A 20,735-nucleotide genomic window follows, 5' to 3' on the forward strand; every position below is an offset into this window, starting at 1 on the left:
TGCCTGTCAGGTCCATGCTGGCTCCAAACAGACTCGTGGAGTTGCGCAGCGCTGAAATAAGCCCTTCGGCCAATATCATTCATAGCTATTCATTCTGTTCCTGTACTAATTTTATCTTTATAATTCTCAGATTCACCCTGCCTCAATGGTGAGGGGAGTGAATGTTGATGGGATAAGGTGGAAGCGCTGGGCTATCTTGACAGCTGCTGAGCTGCCCTTCAACCAAATCATAAAATATTGTAGGTGCTAGAAATCCAATATAAAATGGATGATGTTTAGATTGATCTGAACAACCTGCTTAGTGCTTCCAACATCTTCTGTGGTATTTTATGGCTTGAGACAGTGCGTGTATGGTCATGCGCCTTGTCTGAAAGTAATATAAAGTATCTCTGAACCATTTTCATGGCACCCTGAAGTGATTGTATCATAAGAACGTAAGAAATGGGAGCATCTCGTCTGATGATCCTATTCCGCCATTGAGTAAGATCATGGCTGATCTGGCCCCCAGATTCTGCTGCACAAACCTGCCTCTTCCCATCACCCTTATTTTCTTGTTATTCAAAGATCTAACTTGCTGTGTGTTAAATGCATTCACACTTTAACCCAGCAATTAACCGCCAGTCTACCAGTTAACATGCCAGTGTGAATGCTCGTGAATCAGCACGCCGGTGACAGATCACTCTGGGATGAACAGCCCAGGGAGAGGATGTCACCAGTTAGCCCAGTGTGAAAGAGATATGGGGCTTGCAGGATGTCACTGCTGGAGGATAGGTGCCCCTTTGCTCTGGGATGTACACTACATGTAATATTACACAAAATTGGATACTGCCTGTTGAAAGGCAGACAGAGTCACCATTGATGTTGCCCAGCCCCTCTTGCAATACGAGAGAGCAGAACGGAGTCGCTCCAGAACCAGTGAGCGCCCATGGATTTACTTCCAGCACTCAAGCAATCTCTGCAGATGCACAGACTCTTACTCGATTCATCAGCCACTTAAGCTCCAGTTCCAGACCTCCGACATGGTTAGGTGGCCTTCAGTGGCTGAGGACCTTCAGGAGCCTTTCTTTTCCTCAGCACCCTCTTGATTTGTGGCCCCCGAATCCAGGTTCCCATGAGCCAGTCTTCAGCAGCTCGCAGTCCCTGCTGGTTCCCTGACCGCGAGTCTCCTGCAGCCTGTGTGAGTTCCTCAGCCACTGAGCCCCTCGCTTGTCTGCTGCCGCAGTCACTGTCTCGTAGGGTCCTTCGGACACTCAGCCCCTCAGCTGGTCTGCTGGTCCCCAGTCTGCCGTTACTGATGAACATGGGCACTGCCATCGTGGGTGCACCCGTGGTTGCAGGATTTTGATTTTCAGAGACATCGTTGGCTCATCAAACAGGCCATTTAATGCCTGTACAGAGCCCCCGGCATTAGCACCAGGTGTTGACCCCTTCAGAGCAGTGCTGTGTCTCCACTCTCTGTTCTCCCAGGTCCACACTTTTTTCCTTTCTTCTTATCCATTCCTTTTCATAATTTAATATTTTTCTATAAGATCCCCTCATCTTTCCAAACACCAGTGAGTATAATCCCAGGCTTCATAAACCAACTTTATCATTTGTAGAATCAACTGGATGAACAAACTATGCACAGGCTCCAAACCCAGTAAATCCTTTCTCGAGTAGGGACACAGTAGTCCAGGTATTTCTTCATGAGTGGCCTGCACATTTGCCTCACAGCCTCCCTGTTGTTAAATTGAATCCCTTTGGCAGTGAAGGCCAATATTCCAATTGCTTTCTTGATTACCTGTTGCAAACTCTCTTTTGCAATTTGTGCACAAACACTCCAACATCTCTACACAATGGCATGCTACAATTTTTTTAAAACCATTTAAATAATACAGATTTTCTGTTTTCCTTCCAAAGTGGATGACTGCACCTTTACCTGTTCCTTACCCACTTACCTAGCCTATCTGTATCTCTCCGCAGACTCCCTGCGTCCACTACACAATCTACTTCTACACTCAATTTCATGTAATTGTCAGCAAACTTGGATACCCTGCACTATTCTGTATAGTGTGAACGGCTGTGGGCACAGCACCACTCCCTGTGGCGCTCCACTAACTACTGATGGCAACCAGAGAAATCACCCATTTCCCTCATCTCTCCTATTGATCAACTTATCCATGCTGGTGCATTTTAATGAAAATCGAAATATACAGCAGCCACCTATCTCCATCTATCCACTGTGCTCACTATATCTTCCAAGAATCCGAGTAAATTATTTAAACTTGACTGCCCTTCTTGAATCCATGTGGCACCTACCTCAAGGGATAATTCCTATCCAGAGGTCTCACTATTTCTTCCTTAATGATGGCTTCCTAAGTGAATGATCTCACACTCACTGCTGTTGTACTCCATCTGCCAGTCTATGAACATGAAGCTAATTGCCTTTTATTTCCCTCCTTTTGGTGTTATATTTTTCTGTTTTCTAATGTTCCTGGGTCCTGTCCAAAGTCCAGAGAACGGCCACAAATGTATCCAGAAAATGACCACAACTGTGTCTGCCATAACTTCTGCCATTTCTTTCCGAACCCTGGGATGTATTCCATCAAGACCAGGGGACTTGTCAACCTTTCGGTCCACTAATTTCCCCTGCTCTACCTCTTAAGTGATGGTACAGGCAATCCCTGGGTTAAAAGCATTCAATTTGTGTACAACCTGCACTAATGAACCGAAAATCCGAACGGAAGTAGAATGGCGTCAACTTCTGTTTTGAACATGGTTGTCATAATTCTGGTGGTAATGACCAAAAATTGTTAAATTTTATTAGTATTCTGTCACTAACAGCCCCCACATGGATCTCGGAGGGAAAGGGAGGAGAAAAGCAGAAGCAGTGGGGGTCGTGATCACGACACTGCCGTCTGGCTACGCTGCATGCAGACTGGGCCAAGAAACGGGTGGATGAGGGGATGAGCAGCATGGCCGGGGTGGGGTGGAATGGGGAGGGAGGAGAAGAAGCAGCATGCGCCATCGTGACGCACCGCAAGATGGCTGCGGCTCTGCTTTAATTAATAGTATTATAACTTTTTTAAATATTATTATGTACTGTATTATTATGTTTTAAGATTTTTTAGTGTAGTGATTCCCAAAGTGGGCGGTGCTGCCCCCCTGGTGGTGGTGGAAAGATCCAAAAGGGCAGTGAGGAAAAAGGGGGCAGTCTGAACAATTGTTTGCATCTTGGTGAGGTGGTCTGGGATATTGTGCCTTGAAATTCCCAGCCGAGAAGCCGCCAGGATATCTGGCCACAATCCTACTGCAGGAGAGTGGGCTGTCGCCATAAACTTGTCCATCCCTTCTGACACTACAGCTCCACCACTGCTTCCTGCAGGACCTTGATGACTGCATGCAGGTCCTCTGTGTGGCTTGGAGGAGGGGGCAATGGCCCAACCCGTGCCTTTTGCGGACGGATCCCGTCCTTTGCTCAACTTCCCTGCACAATGCTCCTATCAGATTCCAGAAGGTGAATATCTTGTTGATCCAGTCATAAGTTAGCCCTGCATTCTTTTCTACCTCTGGGCTCAAACACGCACAGCCCTCTCCAGGATTATTTGAGGAGTGACACATGATGGTGGCCAATCTCCCCCTTTACGTCCATGCTATCTGACCATTCCACTGGCTTGTGATGCTCCTCCAGCACACTGACCAGACTGCTGAACCCAGCAGTATCTTTAATTGACCACGATACTCTGTCCCCTGTACACGTGGGGCCCTTCATTTTAGCCCTTTGCCAGAACATCGCTCCCACCCAATTGCCTGGTTGTTTTTCCTTGAAATATTCTTGTAGTACTAATCTGTGGTTGGAAAACAAGCTTGAAGGGTTCAAGAAGTGACAATCCTCGCTACGTGTCAGTACGAAACAGTGAAATTTATTTACACATATCACCGCCACTTAACAGGAGACACACATACACCAGTAATGTTCTGATACAAGTTTGCAAAACAATACCAATGTCAATTCATTGGTTCATACAATCAGTACCTACCACCCGTATCATGACAAGCAGGTATAGCACACCAATTAACATAGTGATGTGGATCTATCTACAAGGGCGAGACACAATAGTTGTTTTAAATTTGTTGCAGACCTAATACCAAGAATGATGTGAGTGTTTGTTGAATGTATGGTTTTTGGGGGGAGTGATGTGGCCTGGGAGTTGGGGGAGGCAGCCCGAAAAGATTTGGGAACCACTATTTTAGTGTATTGGGAAGTGTTTTATATGCATATAAAGGGTGTGTGTGTATCACACTAAGGTAAACATTTGACTAACTGATGTTAAATAAGAACTGTATGGACAGGTTCTGACATAAATACAAATTTGGGTTAAAGACAGACCTAGGTAATGGAACTTGTATTTAACCCGGGGACTGCCTGTGTATCAAATGGTGGTCTGTAATCTGAGCAGTTTGTGAAGTCTAAGCTTTTATTTAAAAAATCACCTTGCTGTGTCTTGAATACATTTAGTGAGGTTGCCTCTTCTGGTTCGTTGGGCAGAGAATTCCAGATTCGTTGCTCCTTGTGAGCATCTTATTTCATCTAACCCAGTGATTTTCAAGCTGCTTCCTAAACTCCTTATGCAATTCCTATGCCATCGGTCAGTGCTCTGTGATTAGTAAGGGATTACTTAAGGTGTTATGTGAGTGGGAAGGGAAGGTTGAGAAGCACCCAATTGTTACTGAAATATTTTGCTAGAGAAAAATTGTCATTGGCCCATTTCCTTTGGAGTTATGAAACCGTGCACATAATGAGTCAAATAGGGATGATTCATTCAGAGATTTTTCAAACCTTTTCACATACCACATTAAGCAATCCTCTACTAATCACAGAGCACCTATGGCATGGAGATTGCTTAAGGTAGAAAGTGAGTTTAAGGGGAGCAGTTTGAAAACCACTGATGTAACCCTCTCAGGAAAAATCAGGATGTATTGCAGTGCACACACAGGCCAACACCAGTCTTCTGAGCTGAAGATCGACAGACTCAATCTATGAGAAGGTTCATGACTGGATAAATACTGATATTCTGAAAACTCGGGATGTGTCTGATCCTCAATTCGGAATGAAAAAGTAGACAGCACAACCCATAGAGGGAGGAGGTTCCGTTGACAAACCTGTGAGACGGCTGTCATGCTCAGACCTCTGTACCGGTCAGAAATGATAAAATGGGACACAGGAGAGTTGTGAAGTTGTCTGGTTCAGAGAATTAACTCAGAAGAGATAGTAAGTGCCTCTGAAATGTCCATGTAGAATTCTAATCTCAGCATAAGATTCCAAAGGGAATGGTAAAGAATAAGGTGAATTTGAACACACTTTCGTTAGTTGTACAATATTTGAAGGACATTTTTCACAGAGGGTGACTAAAGAGGTAAATTAGTGGGAAGCTTGGAGATGGAGCTACATCAACACGTTCAATGTAAAACTGAGGAGAATTTGAAGCCCAGTTAATAATTTAAATTTGTGAATGTTCTTGCATTAGTTTACACTTTCCTAAAGGGTTGCCAGAGTATGTTGTCACTGCCACATATTTCGGCAAACATGCATTGTGCACCTGGGTACATTCTGAGTGACTTGTTTTTATAGAGCTTACCATTTATTGCTGTTCACACTCTATGTGTTACTGCATTTGAGGCCAGAAAGCCACAAGGACAGGAACATTACAACAATCATTGGAGAACATATTGGAACTCTAAGTGTGTAAACTTCCTAAGTCTTGAAGAAAAAAATAAACCAGAAGCCCCAAATGGCCCTTTATTAACATAGAAACAATTCCTGATTTTTCCAGGCCATGCAACCAGATGGAAAAGAAAGACCCTAAAACCTGACAGATTAAGAGAAATCTCAGTTATCAAGTTATGGTGCATTTGCCACTCAACACTGAAAGTAATAATCAGGGACAGGGGAATCAAAGTTTTCACCAAAGAAACAAGTTTTAATTTCCAGAGAGTATTTAGGATTATGTTGTGTTATGTTACCCAATATTAATCTCTGGTGGGGTCTATTTTACTAATTCATGCGTTAATGTCCTGCAGACTGTTGTGTAGGATTATGTTGAGCTCTAGTCCTCTGTCTTGTGCTAAGGGTTTTTTTTCTGTAGACACCTGCCTTGAATCATGTCACAGATCTTATCAATAGATTTGCAACATGGTTTACTTTGGGGTCAATTCCACAACCTTGTGCAGCTATTAAACAAGACTCTGCACCAGAGAAATGTGTTGGTGGTGGGGGTGGGGGGGGGGGGATGTCTGTTATAAACTTTGTGTACTGCATAATGTTATGCTCTCTTACACCGCATCATGTGTTCAATCAAATTGGAGTTTGTTCCATCTATAACTTTCCTCAGACATGGGCTTGATCTTAGCATTGCGTTGGGGTCTGCTCTGTTGTTGATCATTAAATTTGTGCCTATTCTGTCAGGTTTTGTGTTTGATTTATTGTGATCTGTGTAATGGATCTCCCTCTGCAGTATTCTGTGATTTTACAAAATGATTCTGATGTATGCTGGTTTATAATGATGGAATGTTCCACAGTTACTGGATTATATTGGGGTACAGTTATGAAGCTGCTGTTTAGTTTATACTGATTACAGATCAACAGACATGGACAGGAAATGCTGGATAATTTTAGCATGTTAGGCAGCATCGATGGAGAGAGAAACTGTTGAAGACACTTCGACAGAAGAGTCCAAATAGCCATGAGTGAAACCAAGGGAATTGCTCTGATTTAAATGAAGATGTGCCAATGTTGTGTGATTTGTGGCTGATATGGTTTTGATATACCCAGCAGGGCCGCACGGTACTTGGAAGTGGAAGATCCTTCTTTGTTGCTGAATCTTTCCCCCACCCCCTCCCCAAAGCTGGAAGTACCTTCCCCAAAAGGATTGTAGTGAGTCAAAAAGGTGGCTCACTATTTTGACACCTGTAATAAGAGAGATATGGCCAAAGCAATCTCAGAACCACAGAAACTCGTGCGATGGAATGGGCAACTAGTCCTGTGCCAATGGCAGGGAGGATTGATCAGTTTGAAGAGGTTGGGAAGCTTTCTGCCAAAGTGTGTGTGAAGGGACGATCCATCCATTTCTGTAGGGTGAGTGTAAGTGAATCAGAGGAAACTGATGCTGGGTATTATTGGTCATTCTTCAGTTTGAAGAAGACACATTGTTGTGCAGTTCATCTGTGGACACGAAGGAGACTCTGCAGTCCCAGACTGAAGTGCAAAGTCTAGAGCAATAGAGGCACTGGAAGCCCACTGTTATAATACCTGTGGCTGCTGTTCTGTGACGCCGTTCATGGCCTTCCACCAGTTTTTGGCAATGCCTCTCTTTGAAACTGGTGTAGGCTTTATGGCACAGGGTTCACCAATGGGTCCAGTCAGCAGCCGCAGCTTCTCGTTCTCTTGGCTGAATGCCACAATAGCATAGGGTTTCCTTCGCAGCTTCTTTATAGCGCTTGTGTGGACAACATTGAGGTCTCCTTCGGGTCTTCAGTTCACTGGCGAGCCATACGGTGGTCGTCCATTCTGATGAGGTGTCCGACCCACCTTATCCGGGCTCTGATAATGCTGGGACAGAGTGCTAAATCTTGGCCCTGTCTCATCACCCTCCCTTCCTCAAAGGCATCAGATATGAAGTTGTCAAGCTGAGAGTTGGTGCACATGGTTCGTGACAGTTCTCCACCAGATTTTGGAGAAAATTGGCCATCTCTCAATGCTTCTGTCTTGTTTGCTCCCCTTGTAATGAAGTTCAATGTATCATTTGCTCGGCTAATTGCATGTTACCTTCCATTGTTTTTTGTGCACAGGGTGCTGAGGTCTTCTAAACATTTGCAGATAATTATCAGTTTAAAAAAATTTCTTGGAGTCGAACAGCAAGGAGCCAGGCCATTCAGTCCATTACGTTCATGCAGATCAGTGGAGACCCATCTGTACTAATCCCATCTTCCAGTTCTAAGCCAGTCATCTCCTATACCTGGGTGATAAGAGTGCTTGACTAGGCATTTCTTAAATACTGTTGGTGACCCAGCTCCCACCACTTTCTCAAGCAAGTGTTTTCAGGCACTCATTACTCTATGGATGAAGAGTCCTGTCACATTCCTTCTAAATCTCTTCCCCACATCCCAAATCCTCCAGTTTTAGCTGCCTCTGCCATTGTCTTGCACTCTCACCCACCCTAGCCTCTATCCTTTTCAAGTCTCTCTGCCCTCTTCATAGATTTACCTTCACATCCATAAACTTGGATAGAGTCTTACAGATGGAAAACAGCCAAGCTTTTCCATGCCACACAATATGCCCAGACTCTTTCAATCCCCTTCCTTCCATCCATGAAATTATCCAGATGTTTCTCAAGGGAAGCCATGTGCCTCCATCACTTGGTCTGGCCCATTGTTCCTTATCTTCATCACCATCCTCTCTTGCTCCTTTTCTAGTCCCACCCCTCTCTCTTTATAGTTATGGCCTCTCATCTTAGATTTTTCCACTCTGGGAAATACACCATTTTTATTCACCTAATCTATGCTATGATGTTTATAGACCTCTGTAAAATCCCCTCTCAACCTCCTGCACTCCAAGGAAACAGGCCTAGGTTTTCCAGTCTCTCAGGATGACTCAAGTTCCCTAATTCTAGAAACCACTTTATAAACCTTTTCTGTACCCTTTCCAATTTTTGTAATATCCTTCTTGTAGTGATACCGATATGTATAATGCAAAAGGCAGTACAGAGTCCTGAGGCACTCTGCTGCTCAGTTCTCCTGTCTGGGAAAAACTGCCCTTTGCAACCACTCTCGGGAGTCATCATTACTAAAGCCGATTTTTCTTTTTATCTAGTTGGGGTCCTATCCTGTTTGTCTGAATCTTCCATGCGGGACCTTATCAAATGCTTTACTAAAATCCAAAAAAAACATCAATTGCCTTGCCCTCATCTGCACTTTTTGTCACCGCTATCAAGTTGGAGACGTGAATTCCCATGCACAGTCTCATGTTGGCTCTCCTTTATTTTCCCCAAATGTTGAAAGTTTCCTTTTATCAGAATCCACTCCAGCAGTTTTCCTGCCACTGATGACTGACTAACAGGCCTGTAGTTACCCAGATTATCCTTGCAGCCCATTTAAAATAAACGACAATTTGAAACTTCTTCAGCCCTCAGTCAAGGCCCCAACAATTTTTTTCCTCCCTTGCCACAGTGTTCTGGGATGCACCTGGTCTGGACCTGGAGATTTATCCTCCTTGTTATAATCTAAGACTGCTAACATGGATGTATAACTCCCAGTCCTTCCATTTAAGTCATTAGTGTACAGGTATAGTCATTAGCTCAGAGGTCCCATCAGTAATACCTGTGGTACCCTACCTGCCAAATTGTAAATGACCCATTCATTTGTTTTCTAGACTATCCTGTGTGTTGACTTGTTCCAGACTATTCCTCAGACAGTGGCTATTGTAGCAAATTGTTTTGCGTTTGCCCTCCTGTACACTCGTTTCTCCACAGTAACATTCCACAGATTGTTTCCTGCATGTACATTCTTGCTGTAGGACTGATCCACAAGCCTTGATCTATATTGCAATTTCTGTTGGGGCTGTCCCAATTCTGTACCTGGTAGTGATAATGAGTTTTATTGTCCTATACAGTGTACAATGGGCAGATGCTCCAAAATTCCTTCTTGCTGTGCAGGTGGACAAGTTCCTGTCGGGGGGGGGGGGGGGGGGGGGGGGGGTGGTGGAGAGACAGCAAAAAACACAAAAAAAGTTTCTTGCTAAATATTTAACTGGATTAAAAAGACAACAAATAAAAGGATAGATGATCCATATTCCTTTTTTCTTACAGTAATGTTTCCAGAGGTTGTAGCAAGTAATTCTCATTTATTCTGGGTATATTCTTGGAGGACAGTGCAATGTCCTGGTTACACCTAACCAAAAATGCCATGGAGTTGTACATCTTTACCTCCTGTGAGACCTGCTAAGTTCCTCAAGAGTTTCCCTGTCAATTCTTTGGTTTACTCGGGAGACTGAGACTGGTCCACTGACACTTTACTTCACACTGGTCAGTGCCAGGGATGTTTATCAGTTCTTGTACAGGGTGGAATATGTCCTTTAATATCTAGGCTGCTTTCCTGAGACTGTGAGAGATGCAGATCGAGTTGAGGGAGGTGAGGCTGGTTTGTGCGATGGTGTGAAGTGCATGCACAACAGTCTCTTGCAGGCTTGTGCAAAGCAGTGTCTACCAAGCTGTGATGCGTGCAGACTCTTTCCATGCTGCATCTATAAAAATTGTTCAGATTTCGGGGACGTGCTGAATATCCTCGGGCTTCTGAAGAAGCAGAGACAGTGCTGCTCTTTTGAGGTCATACTGGCTTGGGGTTGGACCAGGTTTTTTGGTGATATTTTCTCCTGAGAGCTCAAAGCTTGCTACCTCAACACCATTGATGGGTGCAAGGACGTGTGCTCCTCTCTGTTTCCTGAATCTGATGCCTAGTTCCTTTGCCTTGCTGACTCCGGGGGAGAGGTTGTTGTCCTGACATACTACCATGCAGCCTGACATTGATGGATATTTCATTACACCCTTACATGACCCAGCAAATCTGAGCTGACCATCTACTTCCACCAGTCCTACAATTTCTTCATTCTCCACACCTTCCCATCAGCTCCCTCCAGATTCTCTCACTTGTGTACCCTCTCAGAGCAATTTACAGTGGCCAATTGAGATGTGGGAGGAAACCTGAGCACCCAGATAAAACCCACACAGCCACAGGGATAATGTGCAAACTCCACACTGATGTGGAGTTGGGATGGAACTCTGGTGTCCAGCGCTGAGAGGCAGAAGCTCTACCTGCTGCACCACTGCTCCTTGAGAGGAAGGAGGCAGCGGTGAGCAAGTTTGAGGGAAGCCCTTCATTGCAGGGCAGGAGAGGCAGCATTATTTGTGTCCTGTTGTTTCTTATCGGAGCTCTCCCCTCCCAGGGTGATGAAGGGAGTTTCAGCGATGCCACTTTCACTCCCTGCCAAGGGGTTGGGGGGGGGAAATGGCTAGACTTTGGAGCTGGAGATGATCTTAGCCTAGTACTTGTGTGCTGACAATGGTCTTTGTCATCTATAACCGGAAGGCTGACTACAGGTTGGCACGAACTGCGACAATTTCTGAGGTGGCAAATGAAACTGAACCCTACGCAATCATCTCAAACAGTTATGGATTTCTACACCATGGTAAGAGGTTCCTTGGCACTGACCTTCAACCGCCTACTCTCACTAATTCCACCTTATTCTCCCCAAAGTCCCAAGCAAAAAGGCATGAAACAACAGCCAGGTTCATCTTGTGCTTTTCAAACTTTTTCTTTTCACTCCCATATCACCTTTAGTAATCCCTATGGCATGGGTGCTCTGTGATTAGTAAGGGATTGCTTAATGTTGTATGCTAGTGGGGAATAAAGGTTGAGAATCACTGCTCTAGACCCAATTGTTACTGAAATATTTTGCTTGAAAAAGTTTGACATTGGTCCACTTCATTTGGAGTGATGAAACGTGCACATAACAATTCATTTAGGGATGATTGGAACTTTGTCTTTCCGCTCACATCCCACCTTAAGTAATCCCTTGCTAATTATAGAGCACCAGTGGCGTAGGGATTACTTAATGTGGACTGAGTGGAAAGTCCACGGTTGAAGACCACTGATCTACATTATCACAGTGATATTATCAGTTGGATGCAGGAATTGTGTAGTTCCCTCTGCAGCTGCGTTCCAGTTTTCTTCAGGGGAAGCCTGTGGGCTCAGTTTTTGTTCCCAGATGTATGGCAAGGGTTGGAAGGGGAGGGTAAGGCTGGGCCAAGGCAAGGCCATTCCTACCTGAGTGAGGAGCATCGTGGTCCCACAAGACTTTGCCTTCACACGTGCATCATAAGCACTCTTTGGAGTGGCCAGAAAGTGACCATGTTCTGAGCTTAAAAAAAAAACCCAGCTTCCACAAAAATCTCCAACCACTTCTCCTTCACATTCAATCAGTGCAGGATTAAGCCATCTTGCCTTTCACCCAGTGAGCTCTGGCTGTTTGTCCCCCATAACTCTTGACTCCAATATTCTTCAAATCATCCATTAAAAATGAAGTTTGATTGGACCAATCACTTCAATACTGTGGCTGCAAGGGCAAGTCAGAACTTGGATCTACTACTGTGACAGAGTATATAGATATGTTTTTGGGAGATAAATTGGGAAAGGTTTGTTAGAGTAGGTCACATAACACTTTAAAACAGATCTTATTTGAAATACTGGAGCTCTGTCTCATGCAAAAGCTGTGGAGTCGATATGTCTAGCAAGAGCTTTGAAGAGTGCTTAAGAGACTACTAATGGATTATTGCTTACAAAAGGCAATGGATGAAAGAGCTTGTTGGAGCCACTGTCTGGAAGAGAGCTTGCTGCTCTGAGGGTCATGTGGTTTTGCAAGCAGAGGGAGTCAAACAGGCTTTCTCTCAGAGAGAGAGAGAGAGAGAGAGAGAGAGAGATCAATTGTACAGTGCTACAGCCAGCAGAAGCAGCTGGGACTGGAACAGGACAAGCTGGCAAGCTTATGGAAAGCCCCATTTTGGAAGACTGCCTGGTAAAGCCCTTGTGGTTCATGCAAGAGGAGAGGACTGGCTGTCTAATGTTTCACTTGGAGTAAGAGAAACAAAAAGGAACTCTGTGGTGACCTGAATGAAAGAGGTTATCATCTGGAGAACCCTGAAGGGGCAAGTTTAGTCAGCAAAACACTGGAGTGGCTGATTAAAAAGGAATCAGTTGTGCATGTCAGCATACAACAAATCTCTCTGAGGAATGAGAAGTGAGATTGGACTGTGAGCCAAAGAACATTTCTGAACTTGCACACACATTACATACACCTGCGCTTAGAATTAGAAGGGGGTTAAGTTAGGTTTAGTAAGTTAATAGTGATAAGTTAAAGTTTGATTCTATTTTCATGTTTAAAGGTCATTAAAAGCAACTTTTGTTTAAGTAACCATTTGTCTTGGTGAATATCTATTGCTGCTGGATTTTGGGGTTCTCTGGGCTCTTAACACTACAGTGAGCGATCCACGTCCGAATCTGCATAATCTTCCTACTGCTCAACACACCAGGCAAGTTACCCACTTGGCTGGAATAGCATAGCATCAACAACACTTCAGGAGCTTGGCATCATTTAAGGGAAAGCAGTCTGTTTGATTGGCATCCCAACCACCATCCTGGACATTAATTTTTTCGCCATCTGCACATCCTGGCTCTGTGCAGGATCCACAAAATTCACAGCACTTGCCAAGGCTTCTCCAGCAGCACCTTTCAAACCCGTGGTCTTCGCCACCTCAGAAGATAAGGGCGCACCATCTAAATGGTGAGAGATTGCGAAGATGAGAGGGATCAAGAGCCCTGGCACACAATTGGTGAAAAGCTGGTTTGGAGTTACAGCAAGTAATTAAGGAAGAATGCTATCATTATTTCATGTGGAGTTGAATATATATAGTAGCAAGGTATCACTTCAGTTATATTGGGCATTGATGGGAACACATGGAAAGTATTATGTACAGCATGGGTGTCCTTGTTTAAGGAAGGGCATAAGTGCATTAGAAGCAGTTCAAAGAATGTTTAGACGACCAAGATTTGGACTGGCTTGATGATCTTTTGAAGGAATGTTGTGCAGGCTAGGGCTGTAATCATTGGAGTTTGGAAGAGAGTGAAAGGGAATGTGAAAGAAATCAGATTTTGAATGGATGTTCAAATGGAGTTTTCTTTTGAGGGACAACTGGGTGACTATTTAAATATAAGAGGCTGTCCATTTAATTCTGAGATGTGCTGTTCAATTCTGTTGAGGAAAGGATGGACTCCGGGCATGATAGACACTCTTGTCCATACTGGGACTAGATGCCTCCATGTTCCTTGAAATTGCACACCTTCTAATGAATTGAATTGTTGTCGCATGTACTGAGATGCTGTAAAAAGCTCTGGTATGCATGCTATGTAGGCCAATCAACTTGGACGGTAGGTTGTGGAGTAATAAGTAACCAAATTAATAAACAAAAGTGTAGGAAATAGTGACAATATGTTGGAGAGTAGAGGGTACAGAGAAAAATTGAAAAATGTAGTGCAAGGTGCAGAGAAAAGTGCAGTGAAACTGTGCAAGGGCATTAATTTTTGCCAGTGTGAGATCTATTTAAGACTCTGACAACAGCCAAGTCTGGAGTTTCATGTTTTCAAGCGCAATGTTTGCCTGCAGGCTGAATCTCTTGAAACAGAAGATGCGTATGAACTTCTCTCCAGAAAGATGGTATGATGGCTTCCCCTTCCCATTTCCCTGGCAATAGGGCATTCATATCAAGTGACTCACCTCTAAGATTATGCCTCTTAGCCAACCCTCAGAGTAGGAACAGAAGATCATAAATAGACTTATTCAGCCCCTTGAATCTGTTCCAAGATTCAATCACTTCTATCTCAATGCCAACCTCTTTTTTTTCCCCCAAAATGAAGATTTCCCCAGATATGAACTGATGATTGTGGCTTTTACAGCAACATCTTAGCTGAATGGTCAACTGGAGGATCTTGTCCACTTGAAGAAAGAAGTGGGTCATGATAGGAGGGGTGGGGCTGGTGAAAGGAGCCTGGACCTATCATCTATTGGTAAATTGTCACTTCCAGGGGAAGTGGATGGGTTAAGATGGATGGGTCTGAGTTTAATTGGACAGGCAGACTATTTTCTAATTGTGGAGAAAATTGAAAATCCCCAGATGCTAAGGGACCTGGGAGTCCTCTTGCAGGATAACTTGAAGGTAAAGTTGGTTGCAGGTTGAGTTGATGGTGAAGGTAAATGTGATGCTGATCTTCATTTCAAGAAGAATATAATACAAGAGCAAGGATGTGATGTTTAGTCTTTATAAGGCACTGATGAGACTTCACATGGAGTATTGTGAGCAGTTTTGGGCTCCTCTTGTAAGAAAGGATGTGCTGATGTTGGAGAGGGTTCAGAGGAGGTTTTCAAGGATGATTCTGGGAATGAAAGGGTTATCTGAGGAATTTTTGACAGTTCTTAGACTGCATTCATTGGAATTTAGGAGAATGAGGCGGTGATCTCATTGAAACATTTTGAATGTTGAAAGTGTAGACAAAGTAGATGTAGAAAAATAGTTTCGCATGGTGGGAGAGTCTAGGACAGGAGGGCACAGTTTCAGGATTAGAACAGATGCGGAGGAGTTTCTTCAGTCAGAGGGTTGTAGATCTGTGGAATTTGTTGCCACAGGTAGCTGTGGAGGCCAAGGCATTGGATGTATATTGGGCAGATATTCATAGGTTCTTGATTAGACAGGGCATCGAAGATGGTGGGGAGAAGGCCAGGCAATGGGGCTGAAAGGGGAAAATGGATCAGCTCACTATCAGATCAGCTGGTGGGGCAGACTCCATCAGCTGAATAGCCCATATCTGCTCCTATATCCTATGGTCTTATTTCTGCTGAGATTTGTTGGGATATCACCTGGATTGGAGAATTTTAATCACTGCCAGCTATGAATAGACTGGGTTTGCTTTTCCCTGGAGAAAAGGAGGGTGAAGGGAAAAAGGCATGAGAGGCATGAGCAGATGATGAAAAACAAGAGCATAGGTTTAAGGCTGTAGGACAGTGTTTTAAAAGGGATCTGAGGGTTAGATACTATTGCCCAAAGTAGTCACTGTCTGGAGAAGATGGTGGAATTGGGTACAATCACTACATTTAAGAGATGCTTGCTTGATTTTTTTTTAGATATGCAAAACTGTAACAGGCCCTTTTAGCTCATGAACCTGTTCCATCCTATTACATCCAATTGGCCTAACACCCGATACATTTTGAATGGTGGGAGGAAACCGGGAGAATGTACAAACTCCTTACAGACTGTGCCGGATTTGATCCCCAGTCACAGCACTGCAGTAGTGTTGCACCAACCGCTATGTTAACCGTGCCACCCATATATAGACAAGGCATAGAAGGATACAGTCCTATTATGGCCATAAGGGATTGGTGGATGTGGGCAAAAGGGTCAGCATTGGAAGTGATGGGGTGAAGGCCCTGTTTCTGTGCTCTATGATTCCTGTAACAGATTTGTGTTAATCCTTAGTTTAAAGTTAAAAAAATTTGATCTAATCCTTAGTTTAAAGTTAAAATTATATTTGATCTAGATATGGTTTAATAAGTTAGTTTAGGGCTGGTACAGGTCACCCACAAGTCGCAGCATTTACAGATGCACAGTTATACTCTGAGAAGAATGTTCATTCTCAGTCACATTGTCTTGGTCAGACAGCTAATGGATTTCAAGTGGGTCTTAATTATTCAAGAACTGCTAAAGGAAGCCACCTGTCTTTAATCAAAGCCACACACCTCTTGAACAGGGATGAGGTCAGAGATGTTATGGATATGGAATAGTTTTGACAAAGGAACAGAATTTTGGTAGAAATAAAACTGATGGTCATGTGGTTTCCAAGAATTGGTGATGATGTAACAATCACATGATTTGGAGAACTATATTACCAAGTTCAATTTGGAGAGTCGAGAAGTCAAAACTCCTTTGACACAGGTTTAAGCCTTGTGAAAGGCAGGGTTGAATTACAGCAACCAGAATTGGTGCTGTTGTGTGTTACTCCAGGGAGCAGGGGAACATAGAATCAGTGGCTTTTGAAATAATGAAGACCATTTTGCTGAGACTTTGGAAAAGAACAGATTTCTACTGGGACTATTTTTGTATGGCCCCCTTTTTTTTAAACCCTTGTCTGGTTTGTGATTTTGTCATGGAAGAAAATAGCCACATTGTGAGTAAAGAGGTCTGAAGCTAAGACTAAAATGATGCTGAACTTTTTAAACATTGATGTTTCAGAGTGGGACTTTAATTAGCGCACACACACACTTTAGCGTTAAGTAACTTTACACAGAGGGTGTTGAGAGTGTGGATGAGTGTCAGCTAAAGTGATGAATGTGGGCTCATTTGAAACATTTAAGAAGAATTTGGACAGGTACATGGATGTGAGAGGTACGAAGGGATGCGGACAGTGGGATTAGACAAAAATGGTTCAGCATGTACTACAAGGGCCGAAGGGGGCCTGCTTCTGTACTGTAATGTTCTGTTTCGAAGTACAGTTAAAACAGTACAAGGGCTGGTTGGGACAGCTTCTTCTGTCCTCTTTTGCCACAATGATGGAAGTGCTTGTGGGGATTATGCAATGTTCCTGCATGATGCTCCTGCCCTGGTTGAACATTTGGGAGGGTGATTGAGCCATCAAGTGTGAGCATCAGATTTGGAATTGTGGCAACCATGGGTAGATGTAATGGGACAAATGGTGATTGGACAGGCGTCTTTACAAAGGGAATTGTCACATAGTGAGCGATGGGGATGTAGAACATTGATCTCTGTGTCCAGCTACTTTAAGCAGATGGTTAGAAAAAGGGTTTGATGATATCTTTACTGACCTTGACCATCCATGTGAGGTCATTAAACATTCTGAGATGACGTTTCCTAGTAGTCTGGTGTTGATGTCGAGGGTGAACCCCCCCCCCCAAAAAAAAAACAAAAACCCTTCCTGTTGGCTGTGCAGCTGGAAGATTTCTTGAACCTCTGAGCAGGAGAGCCTCTTCTTCCCCACCCCCCCCCCCCCCCCCCCACCTCACTTCCTATTTCAATGACAAAGCATCCTGGTCACTGATGGAGGTCTAGAGAACCTGCCTTCATCCTGGGCTCTGTCACACCTTCCTCCAAACTTCCTCCAGCCTTGATGTACCACCAACTGGAAACAGTGAACCCCCTTTCCACCCCCCTCATCCCTAGAGGATGCACTTGTGGCATCAGCTGCAGCTAGTCACTCATGAACCTTGGAGGTGGATGTGTGCCAAGCCCTACAGGAAAGTAAATGCAATGCAAGTCGCCTGTGAATCCTGCACTGCCTCAAGTGGGCACTGGCTAATGTCACAGATTCTGAGAGTCATGTGGCACAAACTAGCCCTGTAATACCCATGATGACCATTAACACCCATTCATACTTGTTTGAGATTTTGTGAAATCAGCTAAGGCCTTCACATAAACAAACCACCCCTCCATCTATTGTCTCGCTGTCTGGAAAGCTGCTAATGGTGACGTATCTCAGTCAAATTCCTTTCTGTCCCCTTCCATTGGGTGGAAGACACAGGAGCTTAGAAACACAACCCTCTGGATTCAAGGACTGTTATGACACTCTTAAATACATGGATCTCTCATCAATAAAAGCTGATCTTTTAACTGTAATTTTCTCTGCTGCCTGCACTGTGTTTATGTACATCTCTATACATTGCATTATTTGGCATATTGCAACTCTCCCTACTCTGTCTCTCTATTTATTTGTTTGTTTGTTTGCGTTTGTTTGCATGACGTACTGAGAGAACTGACTTGCCTGAAGAGCAGACAATGCAATATTTTTCCTGTATCTCTGTATGGGTGACAATATTGCAATTTGATTCGATACTGATGCCATTTAACAGCATTTGGCCTGTCACCATCCACACTTCGATGATTCAAGGGCATGTTCCACGTTTCCAGTGTAATCCTCTTGATTCTGTGGCAGTTGTTTGTAGTGTGGATAATGATGCATTTGGTTGTTTCCACTAGATATGCTTTACACTGCAGAACGTTCAATAGCATTGTCTGTACCTCAATCGGGAGCTCCTGCACAGGGCAGCTCAGTGGTGTGCCTAGTAGAGCCACAGCTTCAGAGCTCCACCTCTGAACGTCCAGTCGTGGCCTTGCTACTGTCAGTGTGGAGTTTGCATGTTCTCCTTATGACTACGAGGGCTTTCCCCCAGGCCCTCTGCTTTCCTGCCACATCCCAAAAGATGTGCAGGTGGGTGTGTAAAGTGGCCGCTGTAAGTTGCCCCTGGAGTGCAGTTAAGTATGTGGGAGTTGATGGGCATGGACTGGGATTAGTGTTGGACTTGTGTAAATGAGTACTTGAGGGTCCACGTGGCCCACTAGGCTGAAAAGTCTGCTTCATTGTTGTATGTTTCTGCCACCACCTAGGAATAGAGTTGATAGATTATGTGAGGGATTTGTTTCTATAGCAGCACTGTTGTTAGTTTACCACAGGACACTGCACCTCTCTAGTACTCTGAATTGGATGGTATTTGTAAGGAGTTTTACTGAATACGCTTTGTGGACACATCTACAGTTTGTCCTGAATGTGGCCTAACACTCGGGTACTGTTCTGCAGAGGTGTCGAACGCTGGTTTAACTTGCGTCACTGCTCTGCAGAAACTGTCCCCGACTCTAGCAGGTAGTCCCAGAGACTGCCTGCTTGGTTGTTTAAACTGAGGGAAACTCTCCCACACCCTATTCCAGTTCAACAATTCCTGTCCCATACATTGATTATTACAGTAGGCTATTTCCACAGAGCCCTGCTTGCACAGATTTGTGCTGAAGCAGTTTTGTACAGATTTTATTCCATGCTATCTCTCACTGAAGCTGCACCTGAGACTTGACAGCTGGTGACACTTGTTCGATAGGAGTGAGGTGGCAGTCAAGGGCAGCCTTGTCTTCCCCCAACATCCATACACATGCTGCAGTAATGGGTTAATGATTGGCAGGAGGGATTCCAAAATATCTTCATTCTGCTCTGAGCCTAACTCCAGAGGTAGTAAGACCACCTTGCGGTCCCTCTCCTGTTGCCGTTTGATTCTACTTCAGCAAATTAACGGTGACTCGCAAGTCCTTTTATTGTTCAGATGGGCTTGTTGCGTAATTGAGAAATACTTTCAGAAATGAATGAGCTTGCAGTGCAGTATCACGAATATCCTCCATTACCATCTGCTTCCTGATCAAGGTTCCATTTTGGTTCATTTGCTTTCATTACCCAGATGATGGAATTGTTGCCGACATGGGTTTGCCCATATTTTTGCCCTGGTTGTACATTGCAACCATCTCCATTGTCTACATTCCAAGACATTTCCCCACCCCCACTCCCCACCTCCCCCCCCCCCCCCCCCCCCCCAACCTCTGCCCACTGCTTCCCTTGGAGTAATCCTCATATCATAGGAGCTTGCATCATGGTTTATAAAGATGAGGTTCTGCAGTGGGTTTCCCCTCTCTCCCTTGCTGGGCTGTTACTGGCAGAATATTATATTGCTCTGCATTGTCATAGAGATATCGACAAGTAACACTGAACACAACCCAGTTTTTAATTTTAAATTATAAGCAAAAAGAAAGTCCCCCCCCTCTCTCTCTCTCTCTCTCTCTCTCTCTCTTCCCCCTTTAGTAGGGACTTCATTGTTTGCATACCACACCCTGCTGAATTTTTTTTCTTTTGGATCTCAAGACTGTGTCTGGCTGCAGCCTAATGTGGCACACAGCCATAAACCATTACAGGCATTTCACGAAGCTGTGCCGAATTGACTCTCTCACTGTTGCAGCTGGTATGGAGTTTTATTTCATGGATATCCAACAATTTCATTAGTATATAGGCCCTGAAAGCAGGAGGTTCGAAGCTGCCAATGCCACCCGGCAGAATATATAAACACACAAAGCATGAAGCCAGGGAGATTTCCTTCTAACGTCTCTTACAGTACGTAATGCTAGTGTAGCAGAAGCAAGCTCGTCAAGCTGAGGGATTTTTCTGTGCATTGGGCATAGCAATGAATGTCTGGCAGAATGGATCAATATAAGACGGCCATTCTCATTGGCCTGCCGCCTGAGCTCTCTCTGCAACGCCAGTCCCAATTGGCTCGCCCG

The sequence above is a fragment of the Narcine bancroftii genome, chromosome 8, assembly GCF_036971445.1.
Source record: "Narcine bancroftii isolate sNarBan1 chromosome 8, sNarBan1.hap1, whole genome shotgun sequence".
NCBI lineage: Eukaryota > Metazoa > Chordata > Chondrichthyes > Torpediniformes > Narcinidae > Narcine > Narcine bancroftii.